This window comes from Ostrinia furnacalis, unplaced genomic scaffold (genome assembly GCF_004193835.3).
Source record: "Ostrinia furnacalis isolate ACB-3 unplaced genomic scaffold, ASM419383v2 OfSCF5789, whole genome shotgun sequence".
Classification (NCBI taxonomy): Eukaryota; Metazoa; Arthropoda; class Insecta; order Lepidoptera; family Crambidae; genus Ostrinia; species Ostrinia furnacalis.
The window spans coordinates 1-6412 of record NW_021136028.1 but is presented as its reverse complement, the minus strand read 5'-3'; the positions used below and the strand labels follow the sequence as shown (position 1 = coordinate 6412).

Here is a 6412-nt window from a genome sequence, read left to right as displayed (position 1 = left end):
TCCGAAATTATCCGAAACTTTTGAATCAGTTTCGGTTACGATTACGGATATTTTTTTATTTCCGATAGTTTCGGTTACGGTTACGGATATCCATAACATCCCTGGTGCATACAGGTGATTGTCTTCTGTTACTATTTATTTTGTGACATCGCGCCGAGCGATAACCTACGCCAAAAGAACTTTTTTACAGGCAAATAAATACAGCGCAAACTTTTGTGCATCGCTCCTGTACCTATTAAAAATATATTAAAGAAAAAATAAAACCGACTCCAAAAAACCTACACTAAAAAGTAAAAAAATAATTACTAATTACTTATATTAGGACAAATTAATATATATACCATGATTGATTCTTCTGGAGTCGGTGCCAAGATTATGAAACGTGTAAAGTTTGCCTGCACCGACTCCAAAAGTATCAATCATGGTATACATAAATATTAATTTGTCCTAATATAAGTAATTAGTAATTATTTTTTTACTTTTTAGTGTAGGTTTTTTGGAGTCGGTTTTATTTTTTTAAATAAAAATAATTGTAAGAGGGGAACCTAACCTACAGAGAGAAATGACCAAAACCAATTTTATAGGGCTTTATCTCGTGTTTATTGCCAATAAACCTATGACTAAATTACACAATTAAAGCAGACAACCTCTCAAGTTACTAAGCTAATATGAAAATAAGTAAAGTTAGGATCGGCATGTACATATGAACAAAGCAATACTAATTGCGTACACTAATAAATCTTATGGCAGAGCTTGAAGCAAAAATGAGGATCGGTATATGCATTGGAGCCGGATCCAATAGTAAACTATACAATTGTATTTACTTGATAAACTTTATTACAAAAGCGTGAGTAATTCAATTAGAACACAAAACAAGGATCGGTTTATGCATATGATCTAAACTTAATTGAAAACTAAACAATTGCGTCTAATTAATAAAGTTCATAACAAAAGCATGTGCAAAGCATAAAAGTAGGATCGGCGTATGCATTAGGGCCATATTTAGTACAATAGCATTCACTTAATAAATTTATAGCAAGAAGCGTGAATAATTATCTAAGTCATAAAACCAGGATTGGATTATGCATTTGAGCTAAGCATGAATGTAAACAATGAGCAAATTCTAATTAGCGTAATTAACTTAGCTACTACAAGACAACAGTTACTATTTCTATTAACTATCTAGTAGGCACGGTAAGCGTGCATGGGACGATACAACGCGATGTCCAGTCAGTTCCGTGTTACGGAAGCAGACCTTACCATCGCGGTGTGTGCGAGTTCAATCCGGCGGGCGCATCGTGTTCCGTGGTACGGAAGCGCGGAGCGTCGCGGACGAACTGACTTCTAGGCCGGCTCGCACGCCTTTTATAGCCAGCCGGTGAGCGCGTGTGACGCACGCGGCGGCGTGCGGGGTCTCGGGGCAGGGTAAACCGGCTGCGCGCGCGCGTAGATCTCGCTGTGACGTAGTGGCCGGCTCGGCGCTGGTCGCTCGAAGTAAATAAAAGGGCGCGCCGTGTTACAGACTCCCCCTCTGGCTCCGAAGTCGTCCCGACGAGGAAGCCAGGACTGGTGTGGATGACGGCGTGCCATCACACGATGTGGCTTGGGAAGTCATCTTCGGCTGACCATGCTCACGTATGGCGCAGCGGAGGTGGCTTGAGGCACCACCTTTTCTGGTTGACCACGCTCACGCATGGCACTGCGGAGGTGGCTTGTGAGGTCATCTTCTTCGTATGACCACGCTCACGCATGGCAAGGCGGAGGTGGCTCGGGAGGTCATCTTCTTCGGCCGACCACGCTCACGCATGGCACTGCGGAGGTAGCTCGGGAGGTCGTCTTCTTCAGCCGACCACGCTCACGCATGGCAAGGCGGAGGTGTCTCGGGAGGTCATCTTCTTCAGCCGACCACGCTCACGCATGGCCCGGCTGAAGTGGCTCGGGAAGTCATCTTCTTCAGCCGACCACGCTCACGCATGGCCCGGCCTCTGGTTGACCACGCTCACGCATAGTACTGCGGAGGTAGGGGAGGTCATCTTCTTCAGCCGACCACGCTCACGCATGGCCCGGCCTCTGGTTGACCACGCTCACGCATAGTACTGCGGAGGTAGGGGAGGTCATCTTCTTCAGCCGACCACGCTCACGCATGGCACGGCCTCTGGTTGACCACGCTCACGCATGGTACTGTGGAGGTAGCTCGGGAGGCACCACCATAGGCTGGCTGACCACGCTCGCGGAGAGGCGCGGCTGAACTGGGCACAGGCGCCGTCTCAGCGCTCTGGAGCAGGTGGGGCGCTGTCTCAGCGCTCTGGAGCAGGCGGGGCGCTATCTCAGACGGGGCGCTGATGAGTGGTACAGGCCCAGAGACTGGTCAGGAACATTGGTGTCTGCAATTTCAAAGAGCTAGTCCATGACTTCGAAACATCATAATATAGGGCCTTGGTGCTGAGCCCCTGAGTACAGTTGCTACGAAAACCCTCGGGCGTTCTCAAATTTCTCCCGCAAGGAATAATTTCCTCCCTCCCCCTGTATTCAAACAGGGCTGATGTGACCGAAGAGCTTCTTCCCTCCCCCTGTATCCAAACAGGGCTGATGACATGGCTACATGTATCAGAATTTGAGTTTTTCTCTGGTGTTAACCTTCATCCCTAACACTGGTACCATTGTAAGTCCGCTTGCAACTTCCGAACTCATCATGGAAGGTTGAGGTGACTTTGGAAATCCAGGTGTGGTTACCATAGGGGAAACATTTCGCAGAAGGGTAAATTCCTCCTTCAGCTTTACAAATATGTCTTGGATGGACTCCTCCTCTAACTCGTAGACAATAGAAGGATCTTCCAAAAAGCAGCAGGTTCGTTGGTATTCTCAACGTCGTATCTTTGGCGGCCTGTGGTAGTACCTACCACGAATGACGAATCTGCCAAAGTAGGTACTCGTGTTGCGAGTCTAGACTATCTTAATTAGCCTAACCCTATCTCGACTAATACCTAACTCGCGAGACTAAGAGAGAAGGTTGTCTGTGCGGTTTTGGTCTCAAGTGTTAAGTTTAGGTTCGTGCCTCGATGGGACCCAGTTTATTAGAGGGCCCCACACGTTGGGACGCCCAATTTATAAGAGGGCCTCACGTTGGGCGCCAGTTTGTAGAGGGCGCCGCGTTGGGTCGCCCTATTTGTAGGAGGAGGGGAACCTAACCTACAGAGAGAAATGACCAAAACCAATTCTATAGGGCTTTATCTCGTGTTTATTGCCAACAAACCTATGACTAAATTACACAATTAAAGCAGACAACCTCTCTATTACGGAGCTAGTAGTCGGTACAAACAAAATATCATCACAGTAAAGTTAGGATCGGCATGTAGGTACATATGAACAATACTTAATAATAAGCAATACTAATTGCATTGACTAATTAATCTTATGGCAAAGCGTCATTTTAACATTTGAAGCAAAAATGAGGATCGGTATACAGTGTGAGTCACGTTAAAGTGTACATATGAAAATAGATGAAACTAGACCTATTTTTATCGACAAAAAAGAGGTCAAAAATTTTTTGACATTTTTTGTAAATTTTTTATAGAATTTTTTTTCTCCCAATTACTTATTGTAAAGAAAACGTAATAACTTTTAAACTAAGCGGTATATCCTGATAAAATAAAAACAGCAATAATGCTAAATAACAGGCGATACTAAAAAAATACATAAAATACACAAAAAATTGCGGCCTATTTACCCCCTATAAAAGCACGCGTTTTCGGATTTTTTCTTTCACACGTTGATTCATACACATCTCCGGTTCTTTTGACACTTTACCTGGGATTCTACACCTTCAGAAGCAGCACAAATCGTTGCACTATTGCAAGAAGGGCTCAGCCAGCGGGCTGTCGCACGTCAGCGCCACATAAGCCAGTCCTGGGTTTCGAAACTTTTAAGACGCTTTCAGGAGACTGGTGGCTTTATCCCGAGACCAAGTTCTGAACAGCGCCGGCGCACATCGCAGAGGGAAGATCGTTTTTTCATGTCAACCTCTCTATAAAATCGCCATTTGACTGGAATCGACGTCCAGCAAGAGCTCAGAAATGTTCGTAGGATAGCTGTTAGCAAGTAGACAGTTTGTCTAAGACATAAGCAATAGAATTTAACTCCAAAAAGGCCTGCCACAGGCTCGAAACTGACGGCAGGTCACCGATAAGCACGCTTTCAATTTGCTCGTACACATCTCGATGTTAAGTCGAGCAAGCCACCCCCATAAGCCACTGTTTCAGCGAACCAGCATTGCACAAATCGCTCCTCAGGCCGCCTATAAACCCGACCTCTTCGACTGCTGCCCTGCAAACGCAGTTTGCATTCATCGGAGAACAGAACTCGCCTCCATTACTCGCCTTCCCATCGAGATGTGTACGAGCAAATTGAAAGCGTGCTTATCGGTGACCTGCCGTCAGTTTCGAGCCTGTGGCAGGCCTTTTTGGAGTTAAATTCTATTGCTTATGTCTTAGACAAACTGTCTACTCGCTAACAGCTATCCTACGAACATTTCTGAGCTCTTGCTGGACATCGATTCCAGTCAAATGACGATTTCATAGAGAGGTTGACATGAAAAAACGGTTTTCCCTCTGCGATGTGCACCGGAGCTGTTCAGAACTTGGTCTCGGGATAAAGCCACTAGTCTCCTGAAAGCGTCTTGAAACTTTCGAAACCCAGGACTGGCTTATGTGGCGCTGACGTGCGACAGCCCGCTGGCTGAGCCTTTCTTGCAATAATGCAACGATTTGTGCTGCTTCTGAAGGTGTAGAATCCCAGGTAGTGTCAAAAGAAGCGGAGATGTGTATGAATCAACGTGTGAAACCAAAAATCTAAAAACGCGTGCTTATATAGGGGGTAAACAGGCCGCAACTCGCGACGTATCAAACAGTTCATACATGTCTTTTTCGTTACTTCTTCACATCAGCCGGGATATCTTTTTAAATACTGGTGTGATTTAAATGAATTTGGTATCAATTTAAAGATAAAAGTTTAATCTTTAAAATGGTGCCACTTTTTTGTTACTAACAAAATCGTTAGTACACAAGTTCGCGTGGAAACAACTTCATGTAAGTGATTCCATAGATTTGCTCGCGAGTGTAGTTAGTAGGTATTTTCATATTTTGCAACAAAATTGTTTAGTCTGATGTACTGGAAATTATACTCTCCCGCTATGTTACGTCAGTCCTCTGTTTGAACTTAATAACTTAATAATAATAATATGTCAGTTAACTAAATTGTGTTCATTTCATTCCGGTTGGATTAATTATGTAGGTACTTTTAGGCCAAAATACACCAATAATAATGACCGTAAGTAAATACAAATGAGTAGGTCATCTTCATAGAAACGCCCGAGCGCGGTTTGTATGACTGTGAGCGCGCCAATACGTATGCGGCGCGCACANGAAGTCGCATCGGTAAGTACCTAGCTCTCAACTTAAAAAACATTCCTTTTTAATGTAGGAAGTGAATAATCTGGTAATTTTGTGTAATTTACACTACCTTCTTTACGTATCCTTCAGTAGACTATCCAACATGATAAGCGAGCGATCCGCGTAGCTCGATGGGTGCCCGTGCGTGCCACAATGTAAACGTATTGCATTATTGCGAGCCATAGTACAGTTGATGTTGCACGGAAAATATTCGCTAAAAATTCCACTTTCGTTTGTAATTTATTTTTTGGTGGATAATGCGTTTATGTAAGTCATAATAGATCACCTAAATAAATATGGCGAGTATTGAAATCAACACCCTGTATTATTAAGGGTGCGATATGTTCGACTGTATGTATGTTTTTTTTTTCTATGTATGTTCACCGATTACTCCGTCAATTGTGGACCGATTTTCAAAATTCTTTTTTTGTTCGATAGGGTACACTTCTGAGGTGGTCCCATTGTCACCAAGTCAGGATCTGATGATGGGATCCTAGGGAAATCGACTGCAACCCTCAAATTTTATAGGCACTTATATCGTTTTTCAAACATTTTCTTAAGTTATTCAGCTGATGATAGAAAGTAAAACTCCTTAATGCTTAGGAGTTGGAGGATAATTCTTTTAATTTTATAAATAAGTATAGTTTCTAAAGTTATTCAAGTGTTTGCATTAGATAGCCATCATCTCATCACGATGAACTGGTCATGGTAGATACAACTCCTTAACGCTTAGGAGTTGGAGGATAATTCTTTAAATATTATAGGTACAAATAGCCCAACAGTTGTTATTCTTTCATGTTTTTAAGGTAGGCTGACGGTTTAAGGTCTTTTAGGTTGCCGATATGGTAACGTCGTTATCGTTTATCGTATCGTACAACATTATCAAATGAATGTAACTGTACTATCAATTGGACTCTCGCCATTCCTGTCTTAGGTAATATTTGTCACTTTCTGTAAAAAAATTT

At 43.3% G+C, this 6412-nt stretch overlaps 1 long non-coding RNA gene across 1 annotated transcript; it reads left to right on the top strand.

Moving 5' to 3' along the window:
- The first annotated feature begins 534 nt into the window (after positions 1-534).
- Positions 535-3338, top strand: LOC114361527 (uncharacterized). Its single transcript, XR_003656602.1, has 3 exons — positions 535-1775; positions 2114-2284; positions 2332-3338. It is a non-coding gene; the product is annotated as an uncharacterized LOC114361527 (long non-coding RNA).
- The last annotated feature ends 3074 nt before the right edge of the window (positions 3339-6412 follow it).